Here is a 27,115-nt window from a genome sequence, read left to right on the forward strand (position 1 = left end):
TACGGTCAGAGATAGAAGGAAACAAATAAAATGGCCCGTTGAGTGATTGCTTGAGTGAATTATTTTTTTTTCGATGCAGTCTGGCTACTTTCCGAAACCTGAACTCATAGTTGCGCAGAGGAGTTAATAAATACGGACCTTATGCGGGATTACGCGAGAAGGCTTCACTCTGTCGCAGATCTCGGACTTCCCCGATAAGACTGGGCAGAGCTCGCACTATGTTTGGGTCCAAGTGGGAGTCGCTTCTCAGTGATACCTCGAACCGTGCCCGCTGGGAGGTTCGCGCTGTCACTCTGCGCAAAGTGGTCCGTGCGTCACCAGTTGATCTGGGTCTCTTGCAACTGGCGCTACTCTTTTAAACGGCTGTGTTATCCTGGAATGTCACGTAGACGCCACTCTAGGCGGGAACAAAACATAATAGGGAAATACTTAAGTCTTCGTATGCGTTCGATGTATCTAGTGTATAGTGTACATTTGTAGCAATTCTGGCGGATTTATTTTGTTTTCTGGTTAAGTAGGGACGTTTGCGAGTTTCTATCGCCAAAAACCACGGAAAGCTCGGTCGTATGTTACGGAGAATAAGAAGCCATTTAACAGTGTGGTGTAAGGATGCAGGGACAATTGCAGAGAACATTGCAGGGAACGCCTGAGATGTTCATTATTTCTACAGCGCAAACAACGAAGACTAAAAGGTGGCACAGAAGCGACACGACCGTGCACTGACTGGCAACTGACATTTTATTGATTGGAAAAAAAAACTAGCTTTCCCCTCGCGCACGCTCATCGAAGAGAGCATATATATATATATATATATATATATATATATATATATATATATATATATATATATATATATATATATATATATATATATATATATATATATATATATATGCACTTGTAGGCTGAGGACAAAATTGTATATATATATATATATATATATATATATATATATATATATACATTGTATATATATATATATATATATATATATATATATATATATATATATATATATATATATATATATATATATATATATATATATATATATATATATATATATATATATATATATATATATATATATATATATATATATATATGCACTTGTAGGCTGAGGACGCCCGTACGAAAAAAACGATGCTTTATTTCCTGTTTCGGCCAGGGTCCGGCCTTCGTCAACCTACAAGTGCCTGTTCAATACCGGATTCCGGCAAACTCTCACTTTATATATACCCGCGGTCCGTACAAGCGCCAAATAACTAGTCACTAGAACTACACAACAAATTCACTAAATAACAGAACAACCCAACAGGTTACATCGATAGATAAAAAAAAATGAAGACAGAAAGGCTGATTGCCCAGAGTAGCGTCTGGCGAATGGGGAGACGGTGAGGTAACAAGCGGGCGGGTGGAAGGGGATGAGATTCGCGCATTGTATCGCAGCGTCTTGTCGAAGTCTGTCGACCTCTTGATTTAATGACCGTATAGCGCTGACGAGCGCCAGTAGGCTCTCTGAGAAGCCACTGCTGCTAGCGAGGACTCCGACGTACGTGGAATATCGAAGAGGTGTATACGTTCACCCCTAACAAGAAATGGGCGCAGTGTTGAGTTTCAAGTAATTTAGCACTGCATTCAGTAAAGTGGTGATACTGATTACGAATAAGCGAAGAGGAAACGCACCAGCAAAACGCAGAAAAATTCCGATATGGCGGCGGTCAAGTATTCCGCCGAAATTAGTAAAAAGACGACGCTGGCGATGAGCATGCGTATACGGACGGATATATGTCGTTGTCAGAAATAAAGAGGGCGCAACTGGTTTTCGAACACAGGCAAGGTTGGTGCATCGTTTTTTTTTCTTTATGAAAGCGTTTGAATAAGAATTGTTAGGAGGTCGGCTATTCTTGGAATCTGCGTTATTTTAATTCGGAGTGTCGATATACTCGTTGAAGAACGACACACAACTACTGAGTTTGTACCAGCCGAGGAACAAAGCTCTACATCTGCGTTTTTTATACCTGCATACCAAGAGAAAAGAGCCTATAAGCGTTGCCAATTTACAACGTCCACAACGGCAGAACTGTACGCGATACTTTCTGCTTTACTTTACATATGTCCGCAGTCAGAACCACTTCGCTGGGTAATTCTGAGTGACTCACAAGCTTCATTGCTGTGCTTATATGCAATCGGCTTAAGAAAAGCAAACAGCACACTGACATACGAAATACAGAAGACATGCGCCATAGCGAAAGATCTACGACACGACATAACTTTCTAGTGAATTCGAAGTCACTGTGAAATCCTAGGAAATGTAACAGCTGATCACATGGCACGTGTAGCACATCAAGAGAATGAACTGTCACTACTTCCTCTAGAGGCGAGTGATGCGCGATGTCTATTGGACAAACTATGCGGTGGATTGTCCAAGGAAACTTGGTTCATAAATGATGCGCAGAACTCTGTACTATATAATATAGATCCTGGAATAGAATTCAATATTCCGTTTAAAATTAGTCGATCTGCTGAAAAAACAGTTCATAGGCTTCGACTAGGCACTGCCTATACTAAAAGCTTTCTGTATAGGATAAGAAAAACTAACAGTGCTACATACTGATGTGAGGAGGCTGAAAAAGACATAGAATACCTTCCGCACTGTAAAAATCACCATCCCCGCAAGAACCACTCAGAAACGCTACATGACTTGGATACACGGCCTTAGGGGAAAATTTTAGGTCCATGGCCAACACAAGAACTTCAAACCATCGCCGCCCGCGCCTTAGTGCAATTTTTGGAGGAATCAAACATATCACAGCAATACTGAGTCATACAATGGTTATTGTTCGGATTGTTATTATAAAGAGGCATCCTTAATTAAATGTCAATGTGTCTTCGTGTCCCTGTAGCATTCGTATTTGTTGCATTTAGAGTGCGGCATTCATGTGCCCAACATCTTCTCTGCGAACATCTAGGTTTTGTGAACATTTATGCTGTCTGGACTCATGTGTTGCGTGTGGACATTTCGGTATTGCGTGTAGTTATGCCATGTGAACTCTTTTGTTGCGCGAGCATTTGTTTATATTGCAGTACTGAGACTTAGTACGTGAATGTTCGTTCACGTACGTGTTTATTTGTCCAGTTTGTTGATCGTTGACAACTTTCCGACGATAACTGTCACGTAAGAGAAGAGGAGTAGCCAGCGCCACACGTAGGCACCAACCTCTCCTTACATACAATTAATAATAAATGCATCACGTGCCGTAGCCACCGCAGTCCTTCGGTTGCGGTCGTGAAGAGACACAATTGTTATTCTTCGCGTGCGCCTTGCAAGGGCGCCACGCTGCGAGATTTACGGCCACTCTGCCGGGACTAACAGGCTCAGACACGAGTTGCGCAAGCGGCGCAATTTTCGTTCTCCATCTGGAAAGCACGGCGCCCGCGGTGACGTAACGTAACGGACACCGGCCGCGCCCGATATCGAACTACACGAGGCCATTCACCGCACGCTTTTGTTGACTATAGCAACAGACTACGAAATTCGTGCGTAACGACGGGTGCGCCGTGACCGCTAGTGGCCGACGTTTTAGTTGCTCTTACTGGGAAGGCATGGCAGATATTTCGCCCCGAAGCGCCAGCTAGCTGAATGGCAGAGCGCAGAGGCGTCGCGGCAGTATTGCTTGAAGAGGAGGGAACTTCGCGAACTCCCCAACTACGTACGTCTCAATATGGACGAGAAAGAAAGAAAGGAAGAGAAAAACTAGGGTTTGTTTTCTTCATCGGGAACCGCTGTGCTATCGCGCTTAGGACGAGCTACAGCACGCGAGCGCAGGTCAACGCGCTTTTCCCAGGCTGGACGGTAGCGCCCACCGACGCCGTGTAATCGATTTAAACGAGAGGATTCCGCTGTTCTTGTTTCGAACGTCGCCCCTTCGTGTTTCCTTTCGTGATCTCTCTCTCTCTCTCTCTCTCTCTCTCTCTCTCCCCCCCCCCCCCCCCCCAGTTTAGAGCGCGAAATCTTGGTCTCAGGAAAACGATAAGGACAGACGGTGGTCACCTTTGTGCGAGCTCTGCGTCAATCATATATAAGCGAGAAGTGTCGTCGCCTAGAAATTTCGTGCTTGATTTATCCTATGAAAAATATTGCTACAAAGCGCTAAAGACACTTTATGCTACCAGGATGACAGCTACGAAACAATCTTAAGATGTTCAAAGCAGTTCGTTGTTTCGGTTCAGGCATTAACCGTGATTACGATAATTAAAGCTGTGCATGCGTTCAAAAAAAAAAAAAAACGCCGGATACACGCCGCATAACGGTTGCTTCTCCAAAGTAATCCACTTTATGCATTATATGTCCAAGTTTGGAAGCAAAGTTTTGCATTATATGACCATAAATAGTTATTGCAATTATTATTATTACGGGAAACAGCCGATATCATAACGCACGAAGATAGTGGTGCATTTGATAGTCGCGCATTTGTAGTTATTGAAATAAGAAATTAATCGGGTGTTTTGTGTATGTATGCGATCAGAGGCATCGATTATTTTTTGCGAATTGCAAGTACGTAGCCAGTAGCGATGTCAAAATCATCGTTGCGGCCGCACGAGCGTGAGATCATTTAGCGATCTGAACGCGTATTCCGGTGATTGCAAGCTTCCGAGAATATCCGAACAACGCATTAGGAGTCCCGTTTGTATTGGGGCTTCACAGAATATCGCTTTGCAAAAATGTCCTTTATCCATTGGCAGTGTCGCTGGACAGTCGTTGGTGTTAGCTAGTCATCGCACTGGCACAGGAAGGCGGTATAGCAAATAACTAAAAGGAATGTCGAACCATTGCAGCCAGCACGACACGCGCAAATGGTCCGTAATTTGCGTTTAATTTACGTCTCTAATATTAATACGACGACGTCCCGTGACTTGGCAGCGTGCAGATGACCTTGTGCGCATGACAAGTGGGCGAAGCAGGCAGAAACGGAAGCATAATTCCTGAAACAGTCGGCGTTCGGCAGCGTCCCAGATATGTTAACTCGTTTATTTAGGTGTTGAAGTCAGCTTGTTAAGATGGCCGCATGGCCAGTTGTTCTCCCTAAATGTGTGCTCTTTGTACGTCACATACAGCCAAATTGAGGGCAGTGCCGCATGCGTGTGGATGTTGACTCATTTCTGAGGGATGCTCACGAATGAATACTGGCGCAATTTGTATTGTACGCTCTTGGAAAAAAAAAAACAATTGCATCTTCCCGATGGCAAGAAGTCAAGGAAAGCAGCGAAGAAATTAATGAACAGGAAAAAGGTAGAGACGCACCCACAATGTTCCTGACGTAGTCACTGGAATATATATATATATATCTATATATATATATATGCTTTATTCGCAGGCTTTGGTGATGAAAAATTACGGCAGCGAAGAGGACTATATACCGGAATCTTGCCGTATCTATATTGGCTTTACCGTGCCAAAGAGCTTCAACATCTTTGCTTAACTCACAAATGCCTAGGATTAGTTATTTTCTGGAAAACAGCACTTCATTCACTTCCTTTCTTTCAATATTTCGGCCATATTAGGTACGTGATGCAATAATAAAATGAGGTAAAATGTATTTTTTCTACATTCGCGTTCCACTCACCGTTGGTGTTACAAGCTGTGTTGTTGCACTTTAAAACTGTAATTCCGGGGCTTTATAATGAGGCAGAAAGAAAACATTTGTCTTCTCAGTGCGGCACCTTGAAGAAAAGAAGAAGAGAAAAAGCCAAATAAATTAAAAACTATTTTTATAGTAATTACCCGTGGAAGCATGCCCATCTCGATTAGAGGTTATAGATGACTGTTAAAGCATGAAGTGGGTGTGATTCTTGGAGCGCCTCCAACGACTGACGCGGCTGCGGATGTGCTATCAGTTTTCATCGTTTCTCGGCTCGTGGTTCACTCTCATCGCTTCACGTGCGCTAAATTTCCGAGCCAAGTAGCACGCATGCCTTCATCGCTGGAATCAACCTCGACAGCAAGGGGGGGAGGGGGGGGAGATAGGCGGCTTCATTTCAGCCACTGCGGCGACAGCGCGAACAATCGTGTCTATTGGGCGAATTAAAGGAGGGCGGCAGGTCACCCTTTGCGACCCTTCCTTCCTCATTTTCCGCCGCCCGGCGTCCACGTCGATAAAGTAATTTTAGCGGCGGCAAAGCGCCCCAGATGCCAGCAGCTGTGGAGCAGCACCTTACAACAACAACTCAGCAATTCGGCAAGGAGAACACAAACCCGGGGGCAAGGGCGAGTGGTGCGGTGTATCGCTGCGCGCGCACGGCCTCCTTCCCTTCCGATACACGACCGTGGCCTCTCGACCCTCCCGAGATGTGGCCTCCCTTTTGCGCCCCTTATGCCTGCTGCAGAACGCAGCTGCGCGAGGCAGCGAAGCAGGCTCCGGTCGATCGCCTCGGCGCCCACGGTTCTTCGGCCCGGAGAGCCGACCAACTGTTAACGCCGCATAAGAGCGCCTAGTGGGCGCATGCTCGCCGCGTCGAACAACCCGGGGATAGTACAGTGTGTCCGAGATTGGGGGAAGGAACTTGGAGCGACTCCAAGAAGGTGTTGCGTGCGGGGGGGAAGGTTTCACGGGGCCCTTAATAAGCCTAGGGGAGGTCGCGTTCAGCGGACGACGACCACGTTCAGCGTCGTCGGGCGATACCCGCCCCGTTTCCGCGGGCGGCCCGGTTTCTCGGGCAGCGTGCGCTGCGGTCCGGACCTCGTCTTTCCAAAACACGACGACATGAGAGGAAGCAATTAGGACCTTTCGCTCCGCCAAACGGCAGACCGTGCGAGCGCCGCGCGGTCGTCGCTTCTTGGGCTCCGTGTGCGCGTATATATTTAGGCGTGGCACGCCGCCACGTTTAATGCCGGCGCCCCCTCACCCCTTGTCTCTCTATGTAATGACACGTTTTTTTTTTCCTCTTCCGTCTATTTGCGTCGTCGAATGAGCTCTAGAGACTGGTTCACACACGCCCGTGTTCCGGCCGCGTTCGTCGCGACTGCGCCATCTTGAATAGGCGGTTGCCACGGACGCCGTCGTCTCGTCGATTTACGGCGCGAATGAAGAGCGAAATGCGACCGATGGCGCGCCGTCCTCCGCGTAGGCCCCAATTTTTCGCGCAAGGTCTTTTTCGCTCGAGGGTGAAGCGGTAAGATCGAGACGAAGCATTGCTCACGCTACACACGTTGTTTATTTTCGCTACCAGCCGGTCTGTTCCCAGCCGAAAGAGCGCCCAGGGCGTCACGCCCGTCGTATGAGAGACAACCTACACAGGATGTTCGCATTGGCCGCACGTTCGACGCTTGTCCACTTCAGTGATCGTTGTTTCACGCGAGTCGGTAGTGCAAGGGGTCACAGGGTCGCGGTTAGTAACGCGGCACGACTGGAGCGCAGCCTTTACGCGGAAAGGGTTGTGTGCGTGCAGACTACACAGTTTTTAGCTGCACGACAACCTTGACGGCAGCACTGCCAGTGCACTTGATCGTCCAATGTTCCTTCAAGCACTTTCGCGTCAGTTAGCGAGTTCGGAAAATCGGATAATGCCAGGAGCTTCTGACAACCTCTGTGTGATAGTTGGTGTTGTTAGCTGGACTGGGTTGTGTTTCAGGCAGTATCGCCTTTAATAGGTGGCGTTCAGGCGGAGCACTTGTCGGCAACTTTGGCAAGGCTGCCTGAAGCAAGCAATCTCCTCCTGCACCTCCTCATCTGTACGGTTCGCGGGCCATACGTCGTCTGGCTTCCTTGCGTGGAGTTGCTCTTCAACAAGTGTAGTCTGAGGTATGGCGTAGCCAAGTCTCATTGCATGGCCTCCAGGAGATAATATGTTAAGCCACTCAAGACAGCAGCAGCCAGGTTGGAAAGCCTACAATATGTTTTTTTTTTTACAGTGCGCTGCATTTCTAAAGTGCACAATCCTGTGATTCTTCTTTGCACCTGATTACGGCGGCCTCGCTTCCAGAGGTAGAAACAGCTACCGTATTTTCTCGTATACTTCATGCAGCGCGCCCTATAAGTGCCGATTTCCAGTATGCTTGCTGCTGGCCTAGGACGCTTGGGCGCTCTCTGTCACAGGCACTTTCAAGATACGATGAGGAGGTTAGGGTGTTGAACGGTGGTAAATTTATTATTAAAATCTCATCACTCATTACAAGGAGAGAGAGAGAGAGAGAAAAGGGAAGACGGAAAGGCAGGGAGGTTTACCAGACTGAGTCCAGTTTGCTACCCTACACATGGGGAGGGGAATGGGGAGTGAAAGAGGGAGAGAGAGAACTTAGGTGTAGGATGTCTATAGTCGGGCACTCAAGTCTGTTGCCCTCAGGTAGCGAAAAAGCGCTCGAACTGCTTTCTGGGCCAATGAACTGTGAGGCCAGGCTCCCAAGATCTTCGCTTCCGTAAATGGCCTGTCATCCAGTCTATTTAAGGCACACTGGAGAGTCTCACGTTGATTATCGAAGCGAGAACAGTGGCACAGAAGGTGATTGATGGTCTCTTCACACTTGCACTTAGCGCACATTGGTGAATCCGCCATTCCAATACGATAGCTGTAGGAGTTGGCGAATGCTACTCCTACCCACAGCCGACACAGCAGTGTTGCGTCACGTCGTGGAAGGTTCGCTGGTAATGTAAGTTTCAGTGATGGGTCGAGGCTGTGTAAACGACACTTAGAGTTCTGTGGTGTGTGCCAGCAACCTAACGTGATTGTACGAGCGAGACTGCGAAGCTCTCTTGCAGCGTCGACTCTGGATAAAGGTATAAGTAGTGTCGGTGAAAAAAAATTATGGCGTTTTACGTGCCAAAACCACTTTCTGATTATGAGGCACGCCGTAGTGGAGGACTCCGGAAATTTCGACCACCTGGGGTTCTTTAACGTGCACCTAAATCTAAGTACACGGGTGTTTTCACATTTCGCCCCCATCGAAATGCGGCCGCCGTGGCCGGTATTCGATCCCGCGACCTCGTGCTCAGCAACCCAACACCATAGCCACTGAGCAACCACGGCGGGTAGTGTCGGTGAGCCAGCCTGGGCACGTCGGGCAGCGTCATCGGCGAGGTGATTACCAACGATGCCATAATGTCCCGGCAGCCACTGAAATATGATATCATGTCCTCTTTCAGATGCGCAATGGTAGGTTTCGTTGATTTGTGACACCAGCTGTTCATAATTGCCACGTCGTAAACTTCGCAAGCTCTGGAGGGCTGCTTTAGAGTCACAAAATATTGCCGATTTGTTGGGCGGTTCTTTCTCAATGTATTCGACAGCAGCGCGAAGAGCGGCCAGTTCAGAACCTGTAGATGTCGTTACGTGTGAAGTCTTAAACTTGATGACGACCGATTGAGATGGTAGAACAACGGCGCCCGTAGAATTTTCCGAGACGGAACCATCCGGGTAAACATGAATTCGGTTAGCGTATGAATAATGCAGAAGTTCCAATGTGATCTGCTTGAGAGCCGCGGTGGTCAGGCTAGCTTTCTTCACTATTCCTGGAACAGCAAGGTACACAGGAGGCTTCTTCAAGCACCACATAGGGGATGGTGTTCTTGTTGCGGGTGAGTGCCTCAAAGACAAAGAGTGCCGGTTAGCCGCAATTGATCTGGAGAACGCTGCCTTGGGTCTTTTCTCAGGCAAGCGAGCGAGATGGTGGTCAGGGACTCTGGATATATGGCGAACATGCACCCGGAGTGCGTCGATATCTATATAGGTCCTTATTGGGTGGTCTCTCGCGGTAGCAGTTGTTGCCACGGTTGAAGCATTTCGAGGTAGCCCCGGACATGTTCGAAGGGCTTGGCCTTGAATGCTCTGTAGGACATGGATGTTAGTTTTGTTAGCACTGGACAGCACCGGTGTGCTGTATCGCAAGTATCCTAGGAAGAGCGTCCTGTATAGTTGAAGCATAGATGCCACGGATGTGCCCCACGTTTTACCGACAAGAAACCTTAGTATATGGGAGATAGACGTAAGCCTCTTCTTCAAGTATGTGATGTGGAGGCTCCATGAAAGGTCTCTGTCTGTAATAACGCCCAAGAATCGGTGAGTTTTTGCGTAGGAAATTGGTTGGTGGTCAATAGAAATGGGGTACCAGGTCATGGGCTTGTGGGTAAAGGCGACTAAAGCGCACTTCTCGGTCGAAATGCTGAGGCCTTGCGCACGCAGGTACGATGATGTTAGGATCACTGCTTTTTGGAGCCGTGCACGCACCTGAAGACGTGTAACTGCCGAGGCCCATATGCATATGTCGTCAGCATATATGGAAAGGTTTACTGTATGTGATAGAACGTCGGCAAGGCCAAGGATTGCAAGGTTGAACAAAGTGGGGCTAAGAACCCCACCCTGAGGGACGCCACGGTAAGTGTAATGGTCAGCAGTTCGGCCATCTGCACTGTGCACAAAGAAGGATCTTTTGAATAGATAGCTCCGAATCCACCGAAACATGCATGCTCCAATTCCATTATTTTCCAGGGCATCAAGGATGGCTTCATGCGTTACATTATCATAGGCGCTTTTCACGTCGAGGAATAGTGCAACCGACATACGCTTGTGGTGTTTTTCTTGTTGTACAGACCTGACTAGGTCGATGACGTTGTCAATAGAGGAACGGCCTCTTCTAAAACCAGCCATGGCATCGGGGTATACGTTGTGGCGCTCAAGATACCATTCTAGGCGGGTGAGAATCATTCTTTTCATGACCTTCCCAACACAGCTGGACAGCGCAATCGGTCGGTAGGACGCTAGGTCAAGTGGCGACTTTCCAGGCTTCAGGAGTGATATCAAGCGGCTGGACTTCCACCGCTCAGGAACGACGCCATCATTCCATGACTGGTTATAACATTCCAGAAGTCTGCTTCGGCCATCTTCACCTAGGTGGCATAAAGCAGTGTAGGTGATGCCGTCTGGTCCCGGCGACGATGAGCGCCTGCATGAGGCCAGAGCAGCGTCCAATTCCTCAAGTGAGAAGGACACATTCAATTCTGGGAAGCGTGGACAGCTTTATGATTTGCCTATGGGCTGTCGCAATAATCAAAGCAGAAAGCTGGGCTAGTTGGTGTATCATCATTATTCAAAAGACTAGCGCAATATAGCAGGGACAAAGACCGAGAAGACGACAGGACGAGCGCTGTCGCAATAATTCAATCAAGCAACTTATTTCTATCTTCGACTTTGTCCAAAAGCTGGCGTTATCCCTAATAGCTTATATTACTGCCCAACGGAATAAATAAATAAATAAACAAAGGAGAGAGCAAAAATAAACACGACATAGGTAAACCAACCTGCGAATAGCGTGGGTCGAAAAAAGATCGGCAAGGATTTCTTCGCTCTGAGTGGAGACGATGTTCACAAATGGAGATTCGGCCGCGGAGCGGGTGCGCCGATCTGTCGAGGGATTTATACGGCGGCGAAGGGAAGCAGCGCAATCCTCGGGATTTGCCTGCCAGCACGAAGGCTGCCAGCGCCCCTCCCCCTTTTCCTCCTACCTTTCAGAAACGATGAACCTACCGTATACAGCCAAACGATCTTCGTGTAACGCTCGGGGAAGGGGGCTCTCCCTATTTCGGACGGCTTACCGCACCCCGGCCGCCATCCTGAGCTGGGCGCGAGCGGCGCTTCTGCGCGAGCGCGGCTCTAAGCGTATATTGCGTCGTCCGACATCTTTACGCCTTTCTAGGAACGGCCGCCGCACTCCTCGCCGTCACGCGGACCGAACGCCTCCGCGAAACCCTCACTGAAGCGCAACGTCCGGCACTCACACTTTTTTTTTTTCCGCATTCGAACAGTTGCAGACCCAGCGTTTTTCAGGCGAAGTGCACGCTCCGGTTCGGATGCAAGCGCGTTGCGGGTGCTATAAGGCTAGGACCGGCCGTCGATTTAACTTCTCTTACGGATAGATTGACATTCTTGGCCTATCCTGACACTATCTTCACGAGTGTCATTACTTCTCTAGTGAGCCAGGACAGCGTGCTTACCGACGAACAGACATTTGAGATTGGATTTTGGTCGCCATACTTGCGCAATACACGTTCGCACGGGTGCTTTCTCGCGTAATCAGCTCCGGTGGTTTGAAACCAGCCTCGATGTTCAAAGCCTGACGTGAGGCAAGGCGTGGTGCAACTTGGCCTTTGCTTCGAGAACACCGAATGAAAACTTGCCATTTACGGGCCCGCCGGTTTGGCGTCACGTGTGCAAACGACAGAGTTAGCTGTTCACAGCTCATCTATACGTTCGTGGAGCAGGAGCCTGCGGGCAATTTTCAATCTACCACGACAGGGGTCTAAGAAGACTATCAAAACGAGACTTTGCAGAAAATCAGATCTTGTGTACTTATGTATTAGGATCCGAAATGGCGTGTCGTAAAATCATAAATCCTGTCATTGACTACTGGAGTTTTAATGAAAACTGCTGAAGCAGGAGGACGCTGCAGAAACCAGTACAGAGACTTGCCAAAGTTTTTTAACGGTATTCACTAAACTTCTGTAGGCTTGAGTGAGCTTTCTGAAAGCTCTAGCACCAGCTAAGTACTGCGTGTAAAAAATCCTTGCGTGGCTTTAGGGATTCTGTCCGTGCTGACGATGTTCTTGATGTGTCCTACAGACTACGTATAGCTATGGTTCAACTTTTTTGAACGCCCTAGCAGCGCTGCAACGAAGTACGCTTGCGACCACTATAGACGACGGCTTTGCATTCTCTGATGTTGCTCAACGGAAATATAGAGCGACAAGCGCAAGCATATTGATTAGTTTATAGAGTGCACTTTGAGAGCGCGCTTTGATTTTGTACGTTGTACAAGTGCATGCCTGTGTGTTTGTTTACGCATGTGCCACTTCGTACCTTTCATCCGCAGGGTCTTGCCAGACATGTCCTCAGAACAGCGTTAAAGCTTGTGTCTCTCAATGTATACCATTGATCTACTTTCGTGTGGGCATATGAAGAGAAAAAAAGAAAGAACTGCATGAATCATGTCGATGTAAACGAAAATTTTCCGCAACGCCTCGTACCAAAAGATCAATGCGAAAAATGGAGACACATAGGAATTATACCTCAATGTAAGGTCTTCGCAATCTTTTGTTCGATTTAATTAGTAAAGAACCCAGCACTCTTTTGAGCTCAAGGGTATTTGAGTATAATGCAATTTATAACTTCTCACATCACCAACTAAAGACGTGCTTTCATGGATGGCCATGATTTTAAGCGCACATACCAAGCAGTTCTGTGCATTGCCGGAGGAGAGCGTAAAAAAAGGAAAGGAGAAGATAAGGGTGACAACTTAACAAGGGTGCAACTTCGCGTGATTTGGTTGTTCATGTCAAAAGTAAGCACAACGCAGATGATGACGACGCAGAAAGAAAGACGCATGGCGCTGACTTCCAGCGGTTTGAAAGTCAGCGCCCTTTGTGTCTTTCTTTCAGTGTCACGCTGTGCTGCTTAGTTTTGCAATGGACATGACGTTAGCTAGGTTGTTCTGAGTTTGCTATACCTGCACTGGGGAAGGAGAGAAATGGGTCATAATGAAGAAGAAACAGCAACACGTCGGACAGTAAATGCACGCACTCAGACGACACTGTTCACCCCGCATTCAGAGATAGTCGCACAGTTCTAACGTCTTTAACAAACGCAGGAAATGTATTGCTTAAGAGTGGTATAGGACAAGACAAGTCCCCTTGTCCAAACGTTGGTTCCCCCAGTGATGTTCCTTGTTCTACCACTGTTAATCATTTCAATTCAAGGCTCCATCTTCTTGTGTGAACGTATCTTATTTGGGCTTCTATATGAATCGTATTCGAGGAGGGAGGGCTACAATTTATTGTACTGTGGGAGTTCTGTCGTCCAATCTATACCCTGGGAAGTGCAGAGATGGTAAATCTCCGTCAAAGAAAATGAAGTGGCGGGAGATTAGGTTCATCCGCCTCGTTTCGAACGCATCAGTTGAACGAAGCAATGTCTGCCACGCCGGAAAAGGGGTAACGGTCCGCGAATGGTCCACCCAGCTGCAAGTAAGGCAGTAAAGTTGCTTCACAACAGAATAGGCCAGGCGGCGGCCAAGAGTTGGAGAGGAATATGATAGAGAAAGACAGGGAGGTTAGCCAGTGACCAAGGGACCGGCTGTCCACCCTGTGCTGGCGAAACGGTGTAAAGGGAAATAAATGTAATACAAGGAAATGAGAGCTAAAGTAAAGGTTGCTACCAAGGGTTGAAGGAGTGCCATTGAAAGCAGGGAAAGTCCGCTGATACCCGTAATGTTGCTCTTATAGGAGTCAGTTTATTTATTTATTTATTTATTTATTTATTTATTTACAATACCTTACAGGGGCCCAGAGGCCATGGCGTAAGGGGGACGAACAAGGACGTTATAAGAAATGCAAAATATACAGGTCAACAAAAGGGAAAGGGAAAGCATTGCACAGGGCCAGTACTAAAAAGCAGCAACAAACATAAGAGCAAAGTACACAAAATAATCGAAGCATATAAATACAGCGCAAATGTCTGACACGTGACTAAAGAAAAAAAAATAAACCAGAGATTTACAAAAACACAACAGCCGAAAAGCGCGATACCTTATACAAGAGAAGGTTTAACGTCACGATCTCCCTTGAAAGTATTCGCACAGCTGATCGTGGAATGATTGATAGTTGCATATGGATGCAATATTATGGGGAAGATCATTCCAAAGAACGATGGCACGTGGAAGGGCTGATGAAATGAAGGCTTGTGTTCTTCCGTGTATGCGCTTGATGCTGTACTGATTATGTAAACGGCTCGAAATGCGTGACGGCGCTTCGAGAGGTAACGCAGATTGCCTGGTGCAGTGGCGATATTTATGAAATAAGAATAAAAAAGCCATTGAACGACGAATATCTAATGATTCATGAGGGATATCAAGTTCGATCTGTTTTTTAAATTATGGAGCGTTACGTGCCACAATCACTTTCTGATTATGAGGCACGCCGTAGTGAAGAACTCCGGAAATTTTGACCACCTGGGGTTCTTTAACGTGCACCTAAATCTCAGTACACGCGTGTTTTCGCCTCCATCGAAATGCGGCCGCCGTGGCCGAGATTCGATCCCGCGACCTCGTGCTCAGCAGCCGAACACCATAGCTGAAGTAGTAGCTTAGCGCAAATAAAACCACGGACGCAAGGAAGACAGACACTTCCTTGTGTCCGTGGTTTTATTTGCGCTAAGCTACTACTTCAAATATGGACGACCAACTAGCCCAACAGTTAACTCTTCTAGAACACCATAGCAACTGAGCAACAACGGCGGGTAAGTTTGATCTGTGTTACGATCAAACGGTGACTGTAGTTAGGTATAACGAAGCGAGCGGCTCAATTTTGTACGGATTCTAGCAAGAATATTAAGTAGTTTTGATATGGGGACCACATGGATACTGCATATTCTAGCTGTGGCCGCACAAGTGTTAGATATGCCAGTTTCCTAACATTGTTAGGGGAATTCCGCAGGTTCCGGCGCAGGTACCCTAGTGTCCTTGAAGCCTTTGCACAAATGGTGTTGACATGTGTGGCCCATGAAAGATTGGTATGAAAGAAAGAAAGATTGGCCCATGAAAGATCTATGAGATACGATAAGTTAGAATTGGTACGCTTGCGGCTGAAAGAGATAACACTGCATTTATTCGCCTGAAGTGTCATTAGCCATTTATTACACCAACTGGAAATTAGGTTAAGGTCACTTTGGAGGGCGAGATGATGATCCATAGAAGTAATGGAGCGGTAAATGATGCAGTCATCAACAAAGAGCCGTAGACGAGAAGATATGTTAGCGGGCAGGTCGTAATGTATATGAGAAACATTAAAGGGCCAAGAACGCTGCCTTGACGTACACCTGAAGTTACGTCACAGAGTGATGAAGTAAAGTTGCTAACTGTTGTAAACTGTTGGCGGAGAGAAAGAAAGTTACGAATCTATGACAGCGTAAAAGAATCTAGGTAAATAACAGATAATTTCGAAAACAAACGGGAATGTGCAACGCGGTCAAAAGCGTTAGCAAAATCTAAAAAGGTGCAGTCAGTTTGTAGGTTAGGGTCCATGTTGAAATGCAAATCAATCGTGAATTCTAGCAGTTGGAGTATCACAAGAAAATCCTTTTCGGAAGCCGTGCTGTTCAGGAAAAAGGAAGGAATTATGCTCGAGGTGACTGTAAATGTGAGAAGCGATAATGTGTTCGAGTAATTTACAGCAAATGCATGTCAGTGAAATTGAACGGTAGTTTTCGGGTGAATTTCTGTTTCTGCTTTTAAACACAGGGATGATCTTAGCAATTTCCCAGTCGGTAGGGAGTAAGTCAGATGATAGTGATTGTTGGAAGAGGAGGCAAAGAATTTGACTGGAAATTGATGCAGTGCTTTTTAATATCTTAGAGTTAATGTTGTCAACACCAGCACTTGTAGAAATCTTTAGGTTATCAATTAGTTGAGCGATACTTTCAACGGTGACATTAATAGGGGCCATATATAGCCAATCATGATCAGGTACAGCGGGTATGTTGGAATGATCTTCCCTTGTGAATACTGATGGAAAGTACCTGTCAAATGCATGAGACCATTCACTACCTGAAAGTGGTAGATGGTCATCATTGCTCAGTGAAATATGATTACTAGCACTGTCAGGGGATATCACACACCAAAACTTTTTGGGATCGGATTTTAAAAAAGAGGGGAGGTCGTACGAAAAATATTTATGTTTAGAAACGCGAACAGCAGAACAATAAGACTTTAAGCATACACTGTATTTTTCCCTAGCCGATGGTGTGGACACGAGCTTGGCCTTTTTGTGGAGACGTTTCTTTTGATTTCGATGACGACGGAGAGCTTTTGTGAACCATGGTTTAGATTTGTCATTTGAGATAGAAATCAAGGGAGCATATTTGTATACTAGATTAATTATCATGTTCTTAAAAAGCACCCTGTTGTGTTCAACAGACCTATCCGAAAATGAGGGCAAGAACGTTTGAATGAAAAAGTCATTAAGCCTATTATCCATTTCTTTATAATCGGCTCTATTATAATCACGAATTTGCCTGGTTGCAGTACCTTGAAATGCGAATGGGACATTAAGCTCTAGATGAATGAGCTTGTGATCACTAAAACCATCGAAATACAGAACTTCGCCAATCGTTTCAGTTGCAATGCAGAAGACAAGCTCTAAAACGTTAGAACCGCGAGTTGGCTGATTTATCACTTGAAAAAAATTGAAGTCTAAAGTAAGGCTGATAAGCTCCGCTGAGATGCGACACGAGGGTGACAAATTCTGCCAGCCAATGTGCACGAAGTTAAAGTCACCGAACAGGTAAATGAATTCAGCTGGGCATGTTTGGATGGCAGAAGTAATACTGGCATGAAGTTTAGTAATGAAGGAGAGAACGCAATCTGGCGGTCGGTAGCAGACGCCAACCAATACCTTGACCGATGCCATTGCACAGGCGGCCCACACTATTTCCAGAGAGGAATAACTATCTACGTGGTATGATGCAAGCGCTTTCTTGATGGCGATAAGAACACCGCGACCTCTCTTAACGGAACGATCACGCCTGTATATGTTATAGCTATTCTGGTTAGGGAGAGTTTCATTGCCCATTACATCTTTATGAAGCCAGGTTTCTGTCAGTGCCATAATATCGCTGTTAGTATCACCCAAAAAAGAAGGCACTTCATTGCGTTTAGGAAGCAGGCTCCGGATGTTAGTAAATGATAATGATAGCCGTGGACTAGTTCTAGATGGTCTAGGCAGCTCCTGAGTGGATTTGCTCTTGTCTAGCTATCTTGCTGATAGCAGAACTGAGTTGGTCGCGCTATCAAAGACGTATGTTTTGTTGTCAATGCGCAGTTTATCAGCGACTAGTTTGCTTTTCTTATTCTGGTTTCTGGCGAATTGTAGTAGTTTCCGCCTAGATAACCTGGTTGGCAAAGAAAAATCTTCGCGAATAGAACAATTCGAGTCCATCCACTTGTGCGCGGATGCCAGAATTCACTGTTTGTCTTTAAAAAAACGTTGGTTTTGCAATGATGGGCCTTTGCTTGTCAACAGCGAGCTTCCCCAACCGATGTACACGTTTAAAACGAGATTTGGTAACACTGATTCCTAGCCGATTAGAGGGAAATGTAATCATTTTCTGCTTTGAGCCATCCCAGTTCTCTTTCGCGTCATCCTGAAGACCAAACAACAGCAGGTTTGACCGACGCTGCCTGTTCTCGGAGTCGTCACGTTTCACTTTAACTTCTAGCCTTACAGTGATTTCACGAAGCGCAGGGTCAAGACAACAGTTATCGGTTTGGCCAAATGATTCTACCTTTGCCTCCAGAGTTGTAACTATGTTGGATAGCTGCTTTATTGTCATATCTGTCGCATCTTTTTTTTTTCCTTGACGCCCTTCAGTTCATGGAACACTGCTGCCTGGCCTGCCTCAAGCCTACGCATGGTTTCCAACAAAGAAGAAAGCAATTGCTCTTGAGTTGTTTGCTCAGGGTAAGGACCAGGGTTTGACTCTATATCACCGGCAAGTAAGAGCAACAAAGACAGGGCAGAGGAACAACAACACGACACTCGCAAAAGAAAGCTGTCCACCCTGGCGCGTAACTTCATTGGGCACGACACCGCGAATATACAGTAATCGTCACCCTTAGGTAGAGTAGCACCGTCGAGGTACCCTCCGTGGTTGCTCACTGGCTATGGTCTTGGGCTGCTGAGCACGAGGTCGCGGGATTGAATGCCGGCCACGGCGGCCGCATTTCGATGGGGGCGAAATGCGAAAACACCCGTGTACTTAGATTTAGGTGCACGTTAAGGAACCCCAGGTGGTCGAAATTTCCGGAGTCCTCCACTACGGCGTGCCTCATAACCAGGGAGTGGTTTTGGCACGTAAAAACCCATAATTTAATTTTAACCGTTGAGGTGACTAACCTGCACAGCAGTTGATGTGGTTACACGAATAGGAAGTTCGCATAAACAGATTTCCCCTTTAGGACCGAATGCAATATTTCTACCGGGAATTAAAAGAATCCCTACACGAACTGTGGAGACAGTACACCGGCACTTTGCTTTTCTTTTTTGTTTTCTAGCCTGCCAATTGCATGGTTGCTTTCGTGTGTCTGCAGAGTGCCCCGTGCCAACTTTTGTTTCCAGCCTTCTGTGTTGGCACTTGCCATCCAGTGCTACTGTAAAAAAGTGAGGTGTCAAGACATGCGCGCGTTTAACCTAGTAAAACCCGCCAGTAAAGCATTGAAAAAAAAAAAAGCATGCGGACCTAATTCCTCGTCCACCGTTGCGCCGCTGTGCTCCTCTCCGCTTCACCATTGTAGTTTTCAGTCTGACTCTAGCCAAATTTGCACGTGACGGTGCAGTGGGTAAATATTTTTGTCCCGAATGCATTTTTGACTGGTACACAGATAGAACGGCGGATAGTCAACCAGTGCATCACCCGGATAGCTGCCGCGCTCGCAGGGACGAGAAAAAAAAAACAATTATGAAGGTAAGCTGATTGGAAGGCGACGGAGAGTGATAGCGCGCCTACACGATTGCGAGTGCTATCTTTACATTTCGCGCATATACTTTAGGAGACGTCTAAATCGCTTTTCACGTCTTTAGGAGACGTCAAAAAGCTCTGCCTGTTACACGTGTAAGAACAGTTTGTGATGCGAAGTTATATCAGTGCTAAGGTAGGGTGCATTTACAGCTCCGATTTGAGGAGGTCGCGTGACCATTTGCGACTGGCGACCGAAAAGCAACTGAAGGCGACCGAAGCTCACACCGGCAAGTGCGACTGGCTAGTCGTCACCTTTTTAGAAGCGTTGGGATTCAACCTTTTAGAAGCGTTGGGATTCGAAGCTGATGAAAGCTTTAATTAGGCGCCATTCCAGATAAGCAAGATGGTGACGATGATGTGTAGGATGTTGACTAATGTGTAGGGTTTAATGGTGCAAGCAGGGTGTCGAACCGAAACTTTTTCGGGGTCGCTTCGGGTTCACCTTTTATTGCGAAAAAATTATACGGCCCATTGAGCGAGAAACCCTCGTACTCGGCGTGACCGATCGGTGACACCAAAAATGGCCGACGGCGCAAAGAGTAGAAACACGTAAAAAATGCTCCGAATGGCGTGAAATTCCTCCGGGAGCTTCCTCTGAACAAAGTAAAGTAATGGCTTCGAAAAGAAAATTTCGTCAACTTCGGTCCGGGTGGGAATCTAACCCTGGCCTCCGGGATGCCAGACGAGCACGCTTCCCCGACGCCACGGCGGCTCCACGGTTCTGGCTGACTGGAGACGTGCCTGGTGCGGGCGTCATTGGGCACGTGACGGCGCAGCCAATGGCGAGGAGGTGGCACCACGTCACGAGTGTGTCAAATGAGCGCGTTCATGGCGTTCCGAGGTCTACAAACGGTATAATGCTTTCGCATTCACACACGTAGGCAGTCTCAAATGCCTCTGCTGAACGTTTTTTTCTGTTCGGTTCCGGTTGAACTCTGGAGAAAGATTATAACGGTTGGAAAACTGGTCCGGAGCTTTGTGAACCGATTTAGTCGGGTTCAAACGGGTTCGAATAAGATATACATTCGCGTGCCTCCGGTTTAAGGAAAAACGGGCGGTACATTTAGAGAGAGAAGGTCGTTTGGGTTAGAGCTACTGAGAACCGCTTTCTTTTGCACGGGCATTGATTATAAAAAAAGCGCGCGCGCACACACACACCAGAAACGCACACACACACGCACACACACGCACACACACACACACAAACACACACACACACACACACCCCCACACACACGCACACACACACACACGCACGCACAACACGTGCACGCACGCAAAAAAAGCGCCATGTACTGTTGTATATATAATGTGGCATTTGTATATTCTCAGGGCTTCATGGTGCCCTGTAGGGCTATCAAATGCGTTTTTCTCAATGCAATTTTCTTGACCTGTAACACGGTCTTGTAAACAACCTCTACGCCCAGAAGCCACGCTCCATTTATTTTGCGAGTTTTTATGAGGTCAATTTAAAAGCGGATATAATTAGTGATTTCATGCCCGCTCGATGAATTCTGGCATCACAGTGTAGTTGCGGGGTCGGCAGCTATCTAAAAGAGAAAAATAACCAAGACACAAACATTTTGTCGGTTCTCCGCAAAAGTTCGCCGCAATTCGTCCACATTTTCCCGTGAAGACTGAATATACCTCCTTTAACGCCTAACTGACCATACATTACGCGTTAATTTTGTAAAAATGAAAGAAGGCGTCTGGCTCTAAAAGATATAGTAATAGAATTTCGCAAAAGAGAGCGGTCGTAACTAACACAATTTTACATATACTTCCTGAATCTAAGCTTATATCTAAAATATTTATAGAAGCCTAATAAGTAACGTAATGAAAGCATTCAACAAATGTGTAATATTTTAACTAAGGTGCGCAGCCATCGCAAGAATGCAGATAAAATTAATTTGAACAAAAAGTAAGTTAAAGTTCTTGATGCAGCAAAAAAAAAATAAATAAAAGAAAGAAAAGCAAGCTTGTGCGACTTTCCAGAATCGCAGCTCAAATTCCAACGAAGCTGTTTCTTTGGAGCAGTAGCATTAGCAATTCCACTGGCCCGCATAATTCAACCGCACACCGCGTACGACACTTTCAAGCTTGGGGAATACATTTAGCGAAGGCCATACTCACGTATCTTTACATTCGCATTCGCATCCGCCCCATATTGTTCGCATTCGCATCCGCCCCATATTGTTCGTCATCAAATTTGATCTTGCTGACATCTTATTTTTGCAGTACAGCTAGCTAAACTCTACGCCCATTCTTAAAACGGATGTACAACGTTCTGGGGCGCTTGCATAAGTTATGTACTACAAAGGCTGTGACTAACACACAAACACTTTGGATTTTCCTTTCATCCGTAATCTGACGCCTATTTCCAGGAAATATAAACAGTGACTCGTTTATTTCACCGACGAAATCGCGGGCGCCTTATATGCAACGCATCAAAATAGGAAGAGAGCGACGGCTCAGTAATTATCTGGAGAGCTCATAATTTATTTTTATTTATTTTATTGTACCCTCAAGACCGAAGTATTATAGAGGGGAGTGGGCAAAAAAACAAAACATATACAAGTAAATAAACAAAGCAGCAATAAACAACAAATGTGATTAGTTAATTGCATCCGGGAGTAATGATGTCTGATAAGGCCGAACGAAACTTTGAGTTGTCCTTGATTGCGACAACTGCGCCGGGAAGGTGGTTCCATTCCTGAGAGGTCCTAGGAATGAATGATTCGTTACAGGTTCTGGTGCGGCACTGAATGATTCCAACCTTATGGCTATGGTCGATGCGAGAGGAAATGTAGGTAGGAGGTGATATTAGATTATCGCGTAGGTACGAATTGTGGAAATATAGTTTATGAAATAAAGCAAGGTGAAAGCACTTACGCCGGGCTGAGAGAGGAGCAAGCAGCAAAGAGTTTTTCATGGCAGTTACGCTTGATGTACGGCTGTAATTGCTATGAATGAAACGTACGGCATTGTTTTGGATTAGTTCAAGTGATTGAGTAAGGGTTTCGAGGTGCGGGTCCCAGATGGATGAGGCGTACTCCATTTTACTCCTAATAAGCGTTTTGTATAGAATTAATTTTAATGATGTAGGAGCAGAAGAAAAGTTTCGGCGAAGATAACCTAGCATGCGATTAGTATTGTTAATTACATTGTCGATGTGCAACGACCAGGAAAGTGACGAGGTTATGTGGACGCCTAGGTATTTATAGGAGGTTACGACCTCCAGGGGAGTATCATTAAGGTAATAGTTCGGTGGAGGAATATGGCTGCGAGTTACACGCATACATTTACATTTACTTACGTTAAGTTGCATTAACCATACGTCACACCAGTTAGAGATGGCGTTTATATCGTCTTGTAAGAATTTGTGATCAGATTTGTCCGACATTTCACGGAGGATAACACAGTCATCTGCGAAAAGGTAAATATTAGAACAAACGTCATTGGGTAAATCGTTAATGTAAATTAAAAAAAGAAGCCAGCAAGGTTTAAGTTCGTCATACATTACACTCAAAATGGCCCCCAGGGTGTCTACCAAGTTGACATTTCCAAATTCCATGAGTTTTCAGGTTTTCCTTGAGTGGCTTTGCGAAATTCCCTGAGTGACACAGAACCTTGTTTTATGACAAGCCGGGCTAACACCGTGTCGCCCGATACTGTCACTGTCTAGCAAGCATGTTAAATAATGAAAAAAAAACGACTTAATCCAGTTTTTATAATAAAGAGTTGTGCTTATTTTATTCAAAAAGAAAACAGAAAAAGGGGGGGGGGGGGCTAGTGAAATGTTCAGCAAATAAAATACCTTAAAAATGGTAAAACCTATTGCGAATGAATCGAACGTTCTAAATACGAATGAAAAGATGCATACAGAAGCAAATATTTTCAAATATGAGTTATTTCTATCAATTGCTTAAAAGCTCATTGGTATGATGTCCGAACTTTGTCACAAGTGAGGTTCTCTCTCAACAGCTCGTAAGTAAACATCAACTGTCCTGACATACTCTCAGCCCGCGCACAACGCCTCAGTGTTGCGTTTCACTGCTTGAAAGAGGTTATTTTGGTTTGGATGAGGGGCACCTGCATCTCGGCGTCAGCCGATACTTTTTTTTTTTTTTAGCTCAAGCTCCTTCAAAGATATTCCAAAAGGACTTCTTCTTGAGCAAGTTGGTGCTTAGATTTCCTAGGTACACTTTCTGGCGCAAAATACATTTCTTGAAAAGAGACAGAAGAAAGACAGACAGTGAAGGGCCAACTGGCGCTTCACTGCCTTCCTTTCTTCCGTCCCTTTTCAAGAAATGCATTTTGCGCCAGAAAGTATACCTAGAAAACTCCTTCAAAGAAGCGGCGGCACGCTTCCTTTCCCGTTAATTCCTCAATGGGCAGGTCCTTTCTGTTCTCGTCCTCCTTTCAACGCACGTTCGCTTCATGAACCAGTTGAACTATTCTCTTGGTCAGTTGTACAGTCAACGTACGATTTTTACTACTCCCTAGGGGCCGCGAAAACATCCGAAAAATCGGGCAGTTCGACAAAATGAATGCATGTATTTTACTGTCTTTAAGGGCTCAAATCGCCACAAGCACATCCGAAAAAGCCCTGAAGGCTTGCCAGTACACTTGTTAGGCATATCGTGATCGTACTGTGAGAGGAGATGGCGGGTGCACGCGAGTGTATTTAAGGAATGCATACCGCATCCCGTAACGATTGCCCCTTCCCAGGCTTGTTATGCTTCATCACAATACGTTCGCGTATGCTTCACCACGTAACACGACTGTTCAAGGCGAAGATGACTTTCGGGAACCGGCATTATGCAACGCGCCGTGCTTCCCGAGCTTTGAAGCTAATAGCGAGGACCGCAAAGGCGGAGTCGCATAGCTGACAGTGGCGAATTCTTTCAATGAAAAACACGGCACCGAACGGCAAGAAGCTTAATAGCAAACGTCGAAGCAGCTAGGCCTAGCGCTGCCGCGGTGGTGGTTGCGGCTGCAAGCAGATCTGCGTGCGAGAGCGCCGTTCGAGGAGGCGAGGTAATCAAAATGGAGGCGGCGGTTTTGTTTGAATAATGCGATTTCGGACCTCCGGTCACGGCAAAAAGTACGGAAAATCGGACGGCGAAGATTTCTTGCGTCCGAAATTTCAGACGCTCTTATACATTGCCTCTATGGGGTACGTGGTGGTGCCGCGAAGCTGTCCAAAATTATCGGGCGTCCGGAAAGTCGGTCTTTGACTGTATACTGGCAACTCCTCCAGCCGAAGACACGGCGTCAGAGTAGATTCGTTACGATTCCTTTTTTTACTCGAGCCAGCATTACCGCCACTTTTGCTCCCTTTCCATAAAGTTATAACTAATTTTCCCTGATAGAAGCACAAATTCTCTGAGTTTCCCCTGAGTATTTTCAGACTATTCGAAATCCCTGAGAATTCCCGGTTTTCCCGTTTGGTAGACACCATTGCCCCCATTTTCAACAAATTATAAATTTAGTTCTCCCGGTATACTGCGAAACAATGCGTTTAATAATAATAATAATAATAATAATAATAATAATAATAATAATAATAATAATAATAATAATAATAATAATAATAAATGCTTTATTCGTCGTAAAAGCACCAGATGCAAAACGGATCAGTCCAAGCTAATGAGGCTTGTCGGGCTGTACCCGGCAATTAGTTTCAGGGACGCAATAAACTACAGGAGTGAAGGGAAAAAAGAAAGAACAGAAAAAGGAAAAGAGAAGGCAGTAAATTGGGGTCTTATGCTATATGAAGAAATACTGAAAACAAACAGACATCAAACAGCGTCAGATGAGTTTTCCTTTAAATACAATTTCAGAGCCCGTTTCGATGAAATGGAAAAAAATTTCCGTGGACACGGAATCAAATGTATCGGGAACATAATAATTTCGCACAAAACGTCCATATCGCGTACAACATCGGGGTGTACAAAACATGGGATGACGCCTAAGTGGTCTTGTGGGCACAAAAGGAAACAAGAAATCACTATTCCAGAAATGACAGCAAATAGCAGTCTGAAAAAACAATGCATCAAAGAAAGGCAACTGTAAAGCAGAAAACAAGCAAGTACCACCAGGAATGTTAACATTATAGGCCACATTTCGCAGCAGTGATTTTAACATACAGTTTATTTTTGAACATCATGTGAAAGAACAATGATAAAATACTGTTATACCGAATCTCAAGATACTGTAACCAAGTGCATGAATGATTATCTTGCGCAGAGAACAGGGGATGATGAAGCGGCTATTGTATGTAGTACATGATAACGCCGGGAGTTTATTACAGAGAAGAGATAGGTGACTATTCCATGTCATATCGGAGTCGAAGATAATTCCCATGTACTTTACATTCGGCGATGGTAGGAGAGGAGAGCATTGACAATTGGTATATCGTGAACCATGAAGGAAGATTGGGAGAGTGGGATCAATTCGTCTATGTGGATTGTGGAAACAAACCAGTTTTGTTTTTTGTTTGTTAATAGTGATATAGTTTCTGGAAAACTAGTCCATGACAGACACAATGTCACTTTGTAGCATTGCAAGTGATGAAATGAAAACAGAGTGTGTGGCAAGAAGAACAGTGTCATCGGCGTATTGAAACATTTGACATTGGGATATAGCTTTAGACAGTTTATTTAGATAAACGTTAAATAGTATTGGAGATAACACGGACCCCTGCGGGACACCAGAACTTAACCTTCGAACTAACGTGATCCCCTATCTTGACTACGTGTGAACGATTACAAAAATAGTTAGTAATTTGTTAAAAGGCCGCCGAAATCCCAAAAGATGTAGTTTGCGCAAAAAGTAATGTGTGCACTACGGAGTCAAAAGCTTTGCTTGCATCCAGGAAAAGAGCCGTTACTACCTTGTTGTTATCGAAAGCATAGAAGATTAAATCAGCTAATTGTTCCAAGAGTACCACAGTCCCCTTCCCAGGAACGAAGCCAAATTGAGTAGCTGACAATAAATTGTTTTTTTTTTTGCAGCAAGCCAGTCATCACTCTGGATAAGCATTTTTCCAGAATTTGTCTAATTGCGGGTAAAATTGAAATCGGCCTGTAGTTGTCAACCTCTTTAAAAGAGCCGTTTTTGTGTATTGGTTTAACAACTGCAGTTTTTAGCTCGTCTGGAAGAAAACCGAGTTCAATATAACCGTTCAGCATAAATAAAAGTACATTTTTTTTAGAACAGGAAAGTTACGTTGCAGCTCGTACATAGATATGCCATCAAAACCAGGTGCCTTCTTTTGTTTAAAGCTGAATAATATGCTGCGCAGATGATCGCAAGCAGTGATGAAGGGAAGGAATGCAGAGGACTCTGAACTGATAACATTATCGTAACCATGAGTGTGAGCTGGCTGAGTAATCGACGATGCTTTGGCGAAGTGAACATTGAAATCAGTAACGGCAGATTCCAAATCATCAAAATGTTTGTCAAGATCGTCGGCTGGTTGGCCTGGATGGCGACCGAATATTTTATTAACCGTCTACCACATTCTTCTGGGGTTCTGCATACTTTCGTAAAATGA

At 45.5% G+C, this 27,115-nt stretch overlaps 1 protein-coding gene and 1 long non-coding RNA gene across 8 annotated transcripts in view; one reads left to right on the forward strand and one right to left on the reverse strand.

Annotated features, from left to right (window-relative positions):
• Positions 1 to 27,115, forward strand: part of LOC135915983 (melatonin receptor type 1B-like) — a 264,138-nt gene that overhangs the window by 57,800 nt on the left and 179,223 nt on the right. The window lies entirely within an intron of this gene.
• The window catches only part of LOC135915988 (uncharacterized), an 85,286-nt gene continuing 72,093 nt past the window's right edge, over positions 13,923 to 27,115 (reverse strand). Inside the window, exon 3 of the long non-coding RNA XR_010568799.1 lies at positions 13,923 to 14,003. This is a non-coding gene — a long non-coding RNA (uncharacterized lncRNA). The remainder of the gene's footprint in view (positions 14,004 to 27,115) is intronic.

This window comes from Dermacentor albipictus, chromosome 1 (assembly GCF_038994185.2).
Source record: "Dermacentor albipictus isolate Rhodes 1998 colony chromosome 1, USDA_Dalb.pri_finalv2, whole genome shotgun sequence".
NCBI lineage: Eukaryota > Metazoa > Arthropoda > Arachnida > Ixodida > Ixodidae > Dermacentor > Dermacentor albipictus.